Below are 12,062 nucleotides of genomic sequence, written 5' to 3' on the forward strand. Positions count from 1 at the left end.
AAACACCCACAGACATAGACATAAACCCTCGGAGAAAGACAAACACCCACAGCCATAGATATAAACCAACAAGATAGACATAAACCCACACAGGTAAACATACACCCACAGACATAGACATTAACCCTCAGAGAAAGACAAACACCCTCAGACATAGATATAAACCAACAAAGATAGACATAAACTCACACCGGTTATCATACACCCACAGACATAGACATAAACCCACACAGTTAGACATACACCATAGCTGGGCGTTATCGCGATAAGTTATCGCTATACATTATCGCTGATAACAAAATCGGATTATCGACCATCCGCTACCTATTTAAATATATATCGGTATCTTCGTTACTTTTGTAACCAAACTAGCGATAATCGCTACTTTTTTTCCGCCTCTCAGAAAAAAACGTTGTCTCCTCCCTACTGCGCATGCGTGGCCCGGTGTTGTATGATAAAACTTCGGGGTATGAAATATCTTCGGTGATGAGATTTCATACTTAGATCATGAAAATTAAAACACTAGGTTATTTTTTTATGCTACTCAAAAATCAATATATCATAAAGAAAAAACATTTAACTTTGCCCCAAAAATGATTATTCACTGCCTCAAATTTGATATTCCATATTCGTTTGTGACCATGCCATGGTATTGAAGGCATCCGGTGTTGTGTTATTTGATGTCCCATCGTCAAAAGCTGGCGCTTTTGTTTACAAACACTGGTCTCTCGTGAACTGCGCATACTCAGACCAAAAAGTGTAGGCCTCTACAGTCTCACAATGCTCTTTTAACCCATTAAGAGTTGCTGGAAAGCTGAATCAAACATACAGTACCACCATCGTCGCTGTTTCTAGAACGACGTACACTCTGTACATATAAATACAACTCGTACAGAGTGCCGTTCTAGTAACAGCGAGGACGGTGGTAGTGGTACTATATGTCTGATTCAGCCTTCCAGCAGCTCTTTATTACGGTTTAAAAGCTTTGTGAGAATGTGCAGGTCTACGCTTGCTGGTCTGAGCATGCACCGTTCATGAGAGACCAGTGTTTGTAAACAATTTTTGACGGTGGGGACGCCAAATAACACAACACCGGTTCAGGCATTTCTAGTATTACCGTCCATATGTACGTGTCAACGTGTGGTTTTAAGGTTTTGTAAGTTTCCTAAAATACAGATAATGAAAATTTTAAATCATCAATGTTGTTCTATCTGAAATATCAATATAGTATCGTTTTCGCCTATCGGACTTATCGCTAGCCAGTATCGGAATTGTGGATTTATATCGGGTATCGGTTATCGGTTATCGCCTATATTTTTGTTTCTAGTTAACGAATATCGGTTATCGCCGATAAGGTTTTTCATTATCAGTTATCGGTTATCGGGAATAAGGTTTTCTGTTATCGTGCCCAGCTATGACATACACCCACAGACAGACAGAACCCACACAGATAGACATAAACCCACACAGATAGACATACACCCTGGTGATCTCCTAGCCTTCTTAACTAACTCTTGGTCATCCTCTCTTAGCCGTTTCGGTGAAACTTTTGCTATTGCGCTGGACATATCAAAAGCTTTTGATAGGGTCTGGCACAAATCTTTGCTTTCTAAACTACCCTCCTACGGTTTCTATCCTTCTCTCTGTACCTTTATCTCCAATTTCCTTTCTGATCGTTCTATTTCTGCCGTGGTAGACGGTCACTGTTCTTCCCCTAAATCTATTAACAGTGGTGTCCCACAGGGTTCTGTCCTATCTCCCACTCTTTTTCTGTTGTTCATTGATGATCTTCTTTCCAAAACGAACTGTCCTATCCATTCCTACGCCGATGATTCCACTCTGCATTATTCAACTTCTTTTAACAGAAGACCCACCCTTCAGGAACTTAACGACTCAAGGCTGGAGGCTGCAGAACGCTTAGCCTCAGACCTTACTATTATTTCCGATTGGGGCAAGAAGAACTTGGTGTCCTTCAACGCCTCAAAAACACAGTTTCTCCACCTATCCACTCGACACAATCTTCCAAACAACTATCCCCTATTCTTTGACAACACCCAGCTATCACCTTCCTCAACACTAAACATCCTCGGTCTATCCTTAGCTCAAAATCTCAACTGGAAACTTCATATCTCATCTCTTACTAAATCAGCTTCCTCGAGGCTGGGCGTTCTGTAAAGTCTCCGCCAATTCTTATCCCCTGCACAGTTGGTGTCCATATATAGGGGCCTTGTCCGCCCTCGTATGGAGTATGCATCTCATGTGTGGGGGGGCTCCACTCACACAGCTCTTCTGGACAGAGTGGAGGCTAAGGCTCTTCGTCTCATCAGCTCTCCTCCTCATACTGATAGTCTTCTACCTCTTAAATTCCGCCGCAATGGTGCCTCTCTTTCTATCTTCTATCGATATTTCCACGCTGACTGCTCTTCTGAGCTTGCTAACTGCATGCCTCCCCCCCTCCCGCGGCCCCGCTGCACTCGACTTTCTACTCATGCTCATCCCTATACTGTCCAAACCCCTTATGCAAGAGTTAACCAGCATCTTCACTCTTTCCTCCCTCACGCTGGTAAACTCTGGAACAATCTTCCTTCATCTGTATTTCCTCCTGCCTACGACTTGAACTCTTTCAAGAGGAGGGTATCAAGACACCTCTCCTCCCGTATTTGATCTTCCTTTCGGCCACCTCTTTTGTTTCTTTTTTAGGAGCAGCGAGTAGCGGGCTTTTTTTTTATTATTGTTTTCTATTTTTGTGTGCCCTTGAGCTGCCTCCTTTGTTGTAAAAAAAAAAAAAAAATAACACAGACAGCCAAAACCCACACAGATAGACATAAACCCACACAGATAGACATACACCTACAGACAGACAAAACCCACACAGATAGACAAAACCCACACAGACAGACAAAACCCACACAGATAACAAAACCCACACAGACAGACAAAACCCACACAGATAGACAAAACCCACACAGACAGACAAAACCCACACAGATAACAAAACCCACACAGACAGACAAAACCCACACAGATAGACAAAACCCACACATACAGACAAAACCCACACAGATAGACAAAACCCACACAGACAGACAAAACCCACACAGACAGACAAAACCCACACAGATAGACAAAACCCACACAGACAGACAAAACCCACACAGACAGACAAAACCCACACAGATAGACAAAACCCACACAGATAGACAAAACCCACACAGACAGACAAAACCCACAGACAGACAAAACCCACACAGATAGACATAAACCCACACAGATAGACATACACCCACAGACAGACAAAACCCACACAGATAGACATAAACCCACACAGATAGACATACACCCACAGACAGACAAAACCCACACAGATAGACAAAACCCACACAGACAGACAAAACCCACACAGATAGACATACACCCACAGACAGACAAAACCCACACAGATAGACAAAACCCACACAGACAGACAAAACCCACACAGATAGACATAAACCCACACAGATAGACATACACCCACAGACAGACAAAACCCACACAGACAGACAAAATCCACACAGACAGACAAAACCCACACAGATAGACATAAACCCACACAGATAGACATACACCCACAGACAGACAAAACCCACACAGATAGACATAAACCCACACAGATAGACATAAACCCACACAGATAGACATACACCCACAGACAGACAAAACCCACACAGACAGACAAAATCCACCCAGATAGATATAAACCCACACAGATAGACATACACCCACACAGATAGACATACATCCACAGACAGACAAAACCCACACAGATAGACATAAACCCACACAGATAGACATACACCTACAGACAGACAAAACCCACACATACAGACATACACCACTCCCATACATACACCCACAGTAACAGACATACACAAATCCCATGCATACGGCCACAGACAGACATATACACTCACATAAGACACACATACACACACCACTTAGTACACACACACAGGCGAAGAAATTCACATATACATCCTTTTTAATATCTCAGACAGGTGTTGAGAGAGAGAGAGAGAGAGAGAGAGAGAGAGAGAGAGAGAGAGAGAGAGAGAGAGAGAGAGAGAGAGAGAGAGAGAGATGATAGAGAGAGAGAGAGAGAGAGAGAGAGAGAGAGAGAGAGAGAGAGAGAGAGAGAGACAGGGAGAGACAGAGACAGAGAGAGAGAGAGAGAGAGGGGCAAGGATTGAAACCGTACGAGGGGAATTATACTGTTATTGACTGACTGGTTGGGTATGACCTGTGTGGCATAGGAAGTAAAGGAGAGGGATTAAGATAGTAGAGGATGGAGGGCGGAAAGGAGGGAGGGAGGGAGGTAAGAAAGGGCGTCTGACTGTCTCGCAAACTGGCTGGCTGGCTTGGATTGGTTATTATAGGACAATTTGAATGATGTAAATGGGTCATCCTTTTAGAGTTTTTTGTTTACGTTTTCAAAGGACTATGGATAGGAGGATGAAGGCCTTTTCCGATGATTTTCAAGGCAATAGGAGTAAGAGGACTGACTGATTCTGGGGGCTAGGTCATATTAGACGAGCTGATGGCTATAAATGGGCCTTCCCTTCAGAATGTTTTTGTTTACGCTTTCATAAAGACTGTGGATGGGAAGCTAAAGCCCTTCTCTAGTGATTTTTAAAGCAATAGGAGGGACGAGACTAGTTGTTTTGGGGTTTGGTTATAATGGACGAGATGATAGCTTAAATGGGCCTTCCCTTGATTCAGTTGTTGTTTACGGTTTCGAAGTACTGTGGATGGGAAGGTGAAGGACTTTTTTGGTTATTTTGAAGGCAATGAGAAAGACAAGACTGACTGACTTTTAGTTCTGGTTATATTAGACAAGTTGAATGCTCTAAATGGACCTTCCTTTAATGTAGGTTTTGTTTACGCTTTCCAAGTAGGTACTGTGGATGGGAAAATGAAGGCTTGTTTTGGTTATATTGAAGGAAATGAGGAACAAGACTGATTTGCTGGCAAGCTAAATTTATTTTTGTTGCATGAACCAGGATCTCAGGGCCATAAAAGGACCATGTTTTGAGAGCTGATATAACCAAACTGCTACGCTTCTAGGGACGGTGTAGAGGTGGACGGACGTCGTGGAGAAATTAGGAGAGATTAGATGGATAAAGATCCATGTGAATTACTGACTAACAGTCTTCCGTGTTTTTGTTCTTTGGACAGGGTTAAACACATGAATGGGACGGGGTTTGAGGTCGCCTCAACACTCTGTTACGCTTCCATAAGATATTGAAGAAGAAGGTGGAAGTCTCGTTTGATGATTCTGTGATTATTGGCGTGGATGGGAGATATGGCGGGGAGGGAGGGAGGGAGCGAGGGAGAGAGGGAGGGAGGGAGAGAGGGAGGGAGGGAGCAGGCGGCGGGTTGAGAGGACACAGCTCGACGAATCGGTCAGTGGCGGTGAACATGAGTAGACCAAGACCAAAATAAGACCACAGACCAACATCGAGACCAGACTTAAGGAGAAGAAAAAGGTAGAGTGAATGTGAGAAGAAAGTTTTCTCTTTACTTTGCCTCCGTTTAGAAATGTTAATCATATTCCACTCGCTCGTCCAATACATCTATGTAATGTTATCGCCTTAATTTCACGTCCGCTCAGACTATACAACTGTGTTCGTTATCGCACAGTTATATTATCAAGGAGACTCAGGATGTCACGTAGTTTTTTTTTCAACAAGGACTTGAAAAAATATTAAAACAGGGGGAGGAGGAGGAGGATATGAAGAGGATTAAGAGAAGGAGGAGGAGGAGGAGGAGGAGGAGAATAAGTAAAGGTATAGGTAAAACGAAAGGGAAAAAGAAAGGGAAAGGGAAGCGTTAAGGCAACGAGAAAGGGAAAGTGAAAGGAAGAGGAGGAGGAGGAGGAGGAGGAGGAGAATAAGTAAAGGTATAGGTAAAACGAAAGGGAGAAAGAAAGGGAAGCGTTAAGGCAACGAGAAAGGGAAAGTGAAAGGAAGAGGAGGAGGAGGAGGAGGAGGAGAATAAGTCCAGCACCCTACACGTATTCCCGACCGTCTTGGAGATCGGCCCAACATTCTAGACCTCTTCCTTACCTCAAACCCTTCTGCTTATTCTGTCAAACTGTTCTCTCCGTTGGGCTCCTCCGATCACAATCTTATTTCTGCATCCTGTCCTATCGCTCCTGTACACCCTCTGGACCCACCGAAGAGGCGATGCTTCTGGCATTTTGCTTCAGCTCGGTGGGACGACCTGAAGATGTACTTTTCCGATTTCCCGTGGAATGATTATTGCTTCCAGGATAGAGACCCCTCTGTGTGTGCTCAGCGCATCACAGAGGTGATTGTCTCTGGAATGGAGGCATACATTCCTCGTTCTTTCTCTACTCCTCACGCTAAAAAGCCTTGGTTTAATCACGCTTGTTTTAGTGCTGTCAATGATAGAGAGGTAGCTCACAAAAGGTACCAGAGCCTTCAAACTAATGCTAATTATGAACTTTACATTTCTGCCCGAAATCGTGCCAAATCTATTCTCCGACTAACCAAAAATTCTTTCATTAATAGAAAATGCCAAAACCTTCCTTTCTCTAACTCTTCCCGTGACTTCTGGCATCTAGCCAAAAACATCTCCTCCAACTTCACTTCTTCATCTTTCCCTCCACTCCTCAGTCCTGACGGCAACACTGCCGTCTCATCTATCTCTAAGGCTGAACTCTTCTCTCAAACTTTTTCTAAAAACTCCACTCTGGACGATTCTGGGCATATTCCTCCTTTATGCCTGTTTTAAAGATTCTTCAAAATGATGTTTTCTATGCCCTCTCTGGCCTCAATCCTCAGAAGGCTGATGGACCTGATGGAGTGTCTCCTATTGTCCTTAAAAACTGTGCCTCCGTGCTGTCACCCTGCCTGGTCAAACTCTTTCGCCTCTGCCTGTCAACATCTACCTTCCCTTCTTGCTGGAAGTATGCCTTCATACAGCCTGTGCCTAAGAAGAGTGACCGCTCCAATCCCTCAAACTACCGTCCTATAGCTTTACTTTCTTGTCTATCTAAAGCTTTTGAATCAATCCTTAACCGGAAGATTCAAAAGCACCTTTCCACTTCTGACCTTCTATCTGATCGCCAGTATGGGTTCCGCAAGGGGCGTTCTACTGGTGATCTCCTAGCCTTCTTAACTGACTCTTGGTCACCCTCTCTTAGCCGTTTCGGTGAAACTTTTGCTATTGCGCTGGACATATCAAAAGCTTTTGATAGGGTCTGGCACAAATCTTTGCTTTCCAAACTACCCTCCTACGGTTTCTATCCTTCTCTCTGTACCTTTATCTCCAGTTTCCTTTCTGACCGTTCTATTTCTGCCGTGGTAGACGGTCACTGTTCTTCCCCTAAATCTATTAACAGTGGTGTCCCACAGGGTTCTGTCCTATCTCCCACTCTTTTTCTGTTGTTCATTGATGATCTTCTTTCCAAAACGAACTGTCCTATCCATTCCTACGCCGATGATTCCACTCTGCATTACTCAACTTCTTTTAATAGAAGACCCACCCTACAGGAACTTAACGGCTCAAGGCTGGAGGCTGCAGAACGCTTAGCCTCCGACCTTACTATTATTTCCGATTGGGGCAAGAAGAACCTGGTGTCCTTCAACGCCTCAAAAACGCAGTTTCTCCACCTATCCACTCGACACAATCTTCCAAACAACTATCCCCTATTCTTTGACAACACCCAGCTATCACCTTCCTCAACACTAAACATCCTCGGTCTATCCTTAACTCAAATTCTCAACTGGCTGGAGTAGGTAGGAAGACACCTACCGAACGGGCGCAAGCCACTCCCGGTGAGGTATATATGGGAGGTGAGAAGGGAGCTGAAGCCCTCCAAAGACCCTTCCCATGTCCTCACTAACCGTTTCCCTATTGTCTCACCAGCACCGGAGAGTAGTTCAGCATGCTCTCTAAAGACAGATCCTCTCTTTATCCACACCACACTACATTCACACAACATATACACCTTTTCCCAAAATCAAAATTTCAAAATGGCGCACATACACCAAGCCTCGGAGTCCCCGACTGGGGGGGGGGACCACAAATTCCCCCAGGGAGGACTCTCCTTCTGGCTGCCGACCCGAGAGGTGTCATGATAACTCCTCGAACCTCTTTCTTCTCAATTTCTGCAACATTCGCGGTCTTCGCTCTAATTTTCATTCTGTGGAACATCATCTCTCCTCCTCTAAACCTCACCTTCTCTTCCTTACCGAAACACAGGTTTCTGAGGCTACTGACAGCAATCTCTACTCTGTTCCCTCCTACTATCTCTATCCTAAATTTCAATCCAAAGCTGGATGTTGTGCCTACGTGCGCAACGACATCACTTGCTCTCGTGCCCACGACCTTGACTCTTCTGAATTTTCCACCATCTGGTTAAGACTTCACTGTCATTCTATTACTAAATACATCTGTGCTGTTTATCTCTCACCTAACTCTACCAACTATGTAAAATTATTTGGCTATTTGGATTATAAAGTGGAGCACATCTTGATCCACTCTCTCTGAAATCTCCATTTTTAGGAGATTTCAATGTTCACCACCAGCTTTGGCTTTCATCCTCTTTCACTGACCATCCTGGTGAACAAGCCTACAACTTTGCTATCCTCAACGACCTAGAGCAGTTGGTCCAGCACCCTACACGTATTCCCGACCGTCTTGGAGATCGGCCCAACATTCTAGACCTCTTCCTTACCTCAAACCCTTCTGCTTATTCTGTCAAACTGTTCTCTCCGTTGGGCTCCTCCGATCACAATCTTATTTCTGCATCCTGTCCTATCGCTCCTGTACACCCTCTGGACCCACCGAAGAGGCGATGCTTCTGGCATGTTGCTTCAGCTCGGTGGGACGACCTGAGGATGTACTTTCCATTCCCGTGGAATGATTATTGCTTCCTGGATAGAAACCCCTCTGTGTGTGCTCAGCGCATCACAGAGGTGATTGTCTCTGGAATAGAGGCATACATTCCTCGTTCTTTCTCTACTCCTCACGCAAAAAAGCCTTGGTTTAATCACGCTTGTTCTCGTGCTGTCAATGATAGAGAGGTAGCTCACAAAAGGTACCAGAGCCTTCAAACTAATGCTAATTATGAATTTTACATTTCTGCCCGAAATCGTGCCAAATCTATTCTCCGACTAACCAAAAATTCTTTCATTAATAGAAAATGTCAAAACCTTGCTTTCTCTAACTCTTCCCGTGACTTCTGGCATCTAGCCAAAAACATCTCCTCCAACTTCACTTCTTCATCTTTCCCTCCACTCCTCAGTCCTGACGGCAACACTGCCGTCTCATCTATTTCTAAGGCTGAACTCTTCTCTCAAACTTTTTCTAAAAACTCCACTCTGGACGATTCTGGGCATATTCCTCCTACTCATCCCCCCTCTGACTCCTTTATGCCTGTTATACAGATTCTTCAAAATGATGTTTTCTAAGCCCTCTCTGGCCTCAATCCTCAGAAGGCTTATGGACCTGATGGAGTGCCTCCTATTGTCCTTAAAAACTGTGCCTCCGTGCTGTCACCCTGCCTGGTCAAACTCTTTCGCCTCTGCCTGTCAACATCTACCTTTCCTTCTTGCTGGAAGTATGCCTTCATACAGCCTGTACCTAAGAAGGGTGACCGCTCCAATCCCTCAAACTACCGTCCTATTGCTTTACTTTCTTGTCTATCTAAAGCTTTTGAATCAATCCTTAACCGGAAGATTTAAAAGCACCTTTCCACTTCTGACCTTCTATCTGATCGTCAGTATGGGTTCCGCAAGGGGCGTTCTACTGGTGATCTCCTAGCCTTCTTAACTGACTCTTGGTCATCCTCTCTTAGCCGTTTCGGTGAAACTTTTGCTCTTGCGCTGGACATATCAAAAGCTTTTGATAGGGTCTAGCACAAATCTTTGCTTTCAAAACTACCCTCCTACGGTTTTTATCCTTCTCTCTGTACCTTTATCTCCAGTTTCCTTTCTGACCGTTCTATTTCTGCCGTGGTAGACGGTCACTGTTCTTCTCCTAAATCTATTAACAGTGGTGTCCCACAGGGTTCCGTCCTATCTCCCACTCTTTTTCTGTTGTTCATTGATGATCTTCTTTCCAAAACGAACTGTCCTATCCATTCCTACGCCGATGATTCCACTCTGCATTATTCAACTTCTTTTAATAGAAGACCCACCCTTCAGGAACTTAACGACTCAAGGCTGGAGACTGCAGAACGCTTAGCCTCAGACCTTACTATTATTTCCGATTGGGGCAAGAAGAACCTGGTGTCCTTCAACGCCTCAAAAACACATTTTCTCCACCTATCCACTCGACACAATCTTCCAAACAACTATCCCCTATTCTTTGACAACACCCAGCTATCACCTTCCTCAACACTAAACATTCTCGGTCTATCCTTAACTCAAAATCTCAACTGGAAACTTCATATCTCATCTCTTACTAAATCAGCTTCCTCGAGGCTGGGCGTTTTGTACCGTCTCCGCCAGTTCTTCTCCCCTGCACAGTTGCTGTCCATATACAGGGGCCTTGTCCGCCCTCGTATGGAGTATGCATCTCATGTGTGGGGGGGCTCCACTCACACAGCTCTTCTGGACAGAGTGGAGGCTAAGGCTCTTCGTCTCATCAGCTCTCCTCCTCATACTGATAGTCTTCTACCTCTTAAATTCCGCCGCAATGTTGCCTCTCTTTCTATCTTCTATCGATATTTCCACGCTGACTGCTCTTCTGAACTTGCTAACTGCATGCCTCCCCCCCTCCCGCGGCCCCGCTGCATTCGACTTTCTACTCATGCTCATCCCTATACTGTCCAAACCCCTTATGCAAGAGTTAACCAGCATCTTCACTCTTTCATCCCTCACGCTGGTAAACTCTGGAACAATCTTCCTTCATCTGTATTTCCTCCTGCCTACGACTTAAACTCTTTCAAGAGGAGGGTATCAGGACACCTCTCCTCCCGAAACTGACCTATCTTTCGGCCACCTCTTTGGATTCTTTTTAGGAGCAGTGAGTAGCGGGCTTTTTTTTTATTAATGTTTGCTTTTTGTGTGCCCTTGAACTGTCTCCTTTGCTGTAAAAAAAAAAAAAAAAAAAAAAAAATGGAAACTCTGGAACAATCTTCCTTCATCTGTATTTCCTCCTGCCTACGACTTAAACTCTTTCAAGAGAAGGGTATCAGGACACCTCTCCTCCCGAAACTGACCTATCTTTCGGCCACCTCTTTGGATTCTTTTTAGGAGCAGTGAGTAGCGGGCTTTTTTTTTTTATTAATGTTTGCTTTTTGTGTGCCCTTGAACTGTCTCCTTTGCTGTAAAAAAAAAAAAAAAAAAAAAAACCTGGAAACTTCGTATCTCATCTCTTACTAAATCATCTTCCTCGAGGCTGGGCGTTCTGTACCGTCTCCGCCAGTTCTTCTCCCCTGCACAGTTGCTGTCCATATACAGGGGCCTTGTCCGCCCTCGTATGGAGTATGGATCTCATGTGTGGGGGGGCTCCACTCACACAGCTCTTCTGGACAGAGTGGAGGCTAAGGCTCTTCGTCTCATCAGCTCTCCTCCTCATACTGATAGTCTTCTACCTCTTAAATTCCGCCGCAATGTTGCCTCTCTTTCTATCTTCTATCGATATTTCCACGCTGACTGCTCTTCTGAACTTGCTAACTGCATGCCTCCCCCCCTCCCGCGGCCTCGCTGCACTCGACTTTCTACTCATGCTCATCCCTATACTGTCCAACCCCTTATGCAAGAGTTAACCAGCATCTTCACTCTTTCATCTCTCACGCTGGTAAACTCTGGAACAATCTTCCTTCATCTGTATTTCCTCCTGCCTACGACTTGAACTCTTTTAAGAGGAGGGTATCAGGACACCTCTCCTCCCGTATTTGATCTTGCTTTCGGCCACCTCTATTGTTTCTTTTTTAGGAGCAGCGAGTAGTGGGCTTTTTTTTATTATTATTTTCTTTTTTTGTGTGTGCCCTTGAGCTGCCTCCTTTGTTGTAAAAAAAAAAAAAAAAAAAAAAAAAAAACCTTGGTCCG

The 12,062-nt window shown here is 44.5% G+C and overlaps 1 long non-coding RNA gene across 1 annotated transcript; it reads right to left on the reverse strand.

Annotated features, from left to right (window-relative positions):
- Positions 1 to 1,667: 1,667 nt before the first annotated feature.
- LOC126989227 (uncharacterized) lies at positions 1,668 to 11,364 on the reverse strand. The gene is made up of 3 exons (XR_007743040.1): positions 11,212 to 11,364; positions 10,260 to 10,976; positions 1,668 to 1,929 (listed from the first exon to the last, which is right to left on the reverse strand). It is a non-coding gene; the product is annotated as an uncharacterized LOC126989227 (long non-coding RNA).
- Between the last annotated feature and the right edge of the window lie 698 nt (positions 11,365 to 12,062).

Source organism: Eriocheir sinensis, unplaced genomic scaffold (assembly GCF_024679095.1).
Source record: "Eriocheir sinensis breed Jianghai 21 unplaced genomic scaffold, ASM2467909v1 Scaffold1102, whole genome shotgun sequence".
In the NCBI taxonomy this organism is placed as follows: Eukaryota; Metazoa; Arthropoda; class Malacostraca; order Decapoda; family Varunidae; genus Eriocheir; species Eriocheir sinensis.